The sequence below is a fragment of the Sinocyclocheilus anshuiensis genome, unplaced genomic scaffold, assembly GCF_001515605.1.
Source record: "Sinocyclocheilus anshuiensis isolate Anshui unplaced genomic scaffold, SAMN03320099.WGS_v1.1 scaffold836, whole genome shotgun sequence".
Taxonomy (NCBI): Eukaryota; Metazoa; Chordata; class Actinopteri; order Cypriniformes; family Cyprinidae; genus Sinocyclocheilus; species Sinocyclocheilus anshuiensis.
Genome location: NW_015551122.1, coordinates 515,955 through 517,812, shown reverse-complemented (window position 1 = coordinate 517,812; position 1,858 = coordinate 515,955).

The following is a 1,858-nucleotide window of genomic DNA, read 5'->3' as shown; positions in this document are numbered from 1 at the left end:
TGTGGTGTAGGTGCTGTTTTTTTTTTTTTTTAAGGTTTTCTGACCCTGAGACTCAGCTATTTTCTGCAATTCTCCAGCTGTGGTCCTTGGAGAGTCTTTGGCCACTCAAACTCTCCTCCTCTTCGCCTTGCTTTACGACAATTGTGCACACATCCTCTTCCAGAAAGATTCACATAATTTCCTGTTGATTGGAACTTCTTAATTATTTCCCTGATGGTGGAAATTGGGATTTTAAAATATTTAGCTATTTTCTTACAGTCACTTTCTAATTTGTGAAGCTCAATAATCTTTTTCTGTACATCATAACTATATTCTTTGGTTTTAATCATCGTGATGGATAATTAGGGGGATTTGGGCTTTGTGTTCCCTCATATTTATATTCCTGTGAAACGGGAAGTCATGGCTGGATAATTTCATATCCCTATAGTCCCCCTGGTGTGCTAAACAATGTAAATATGAATGGGAATATACTTCAGAAATATTGTACTCATAGAAATTTCTAGGGGTACCAATAATTGTGGGCATTGTATTTTAGAGAAAATTATAACATTTATTTTTAATGTGATTTCTCCCCACTTTGTTTGTTTATTTATTTATTCAATTAAAGGTTAGATTTTTAATTTTTTGAATGAAAGAACAAATATATTTTAGCTGCAGATTTTAGCATAATATTTTAGCGTACAGGAGTCGTACAGTAAGCATGCGTGAGTCTGTTATATAACGCTCATGACGCACTGATCGCACACTCTATTTATGCACAGGCACAGACATTTCTGTTCGTTCACATTGTTTCCACACACATTCGGGATAATGTTGTGATTTGTTTTGTGTATGTTGCTGTGTTTAGTTATTCTGAATGAATCTGTGCACTGTAGTAGATTTATGCAGTCAGCTTATGTTGGCATCTCCACGTGGTCCTGTTAGGTGTCGCAACTTGACTTGTCTAAAAGGTGAACAAGCTCTTTGCTGTTGCACTGTACACATACTATAAAATTCTTAATTTTTTTCCCAGTATTTTTTTTCTTTCATGTAGGCTTTTTGTGTGCATAAATTTGTCAATTATATAATATAATTTGTATAATTAATAATATGGACTCATTGGGTTCTTTGGTGTACTTTTGGAGTCTCCAAGCGTCCTTTTTGGAAAAGACATCGAAATTTATCTTGGAAAAAAATCTTGAAGAAAATACAGAGAATCTGTGAGAATCACCCTTCAATCTTTTGGTTTACCTGGCTGGATATAGTAAATGACAAACTGAATGTGTTAAACAAGATAAATGGTGTATGCTTAATTTCATCAGTTTGACGGCTTAGTCAGAATATGCTTAACCATGCCCCTCCAACCGTAATTTTCCTGCGAGTGAGGGATAAGAGGAGGAGAGCAAAAATAAAACCCCGCCCTCTATTCAATATTCAGTTTTAGTTGGTAATATGTCACCATACTGAAATAAAGTCGGCAGGACTTTAACGAGTGAGTCATTGAGATTCAAACGATTCATTCAGGAACGAAGCATTTGACTGTCCCTGCATCCCAATGATCATACTATCCATCCTTGATAGTATGTGAGATTAGAATAAAGATGTGTTCCGATTGACAGGGTCCCTACGCAGTGTTCACTGCTTCAGAGGTCACGGAAACCTTTCTAATGTATGTTAAATATTAAAAATAATTATATATTCCATATAATTTGGTAGTAAAACAAAGAGTTGCACTTTTTTTAAATTAAATTATGTCATCTGCTATAGTGACTACTGAAGTTGATTTTAAAATGCAAAGTTTTGAAAATAAAAATAAATCTCTGTAAACACTTGCATTTTTACAACACTATAAGTGTGTCCCATCAGGTAATGAAAAGTT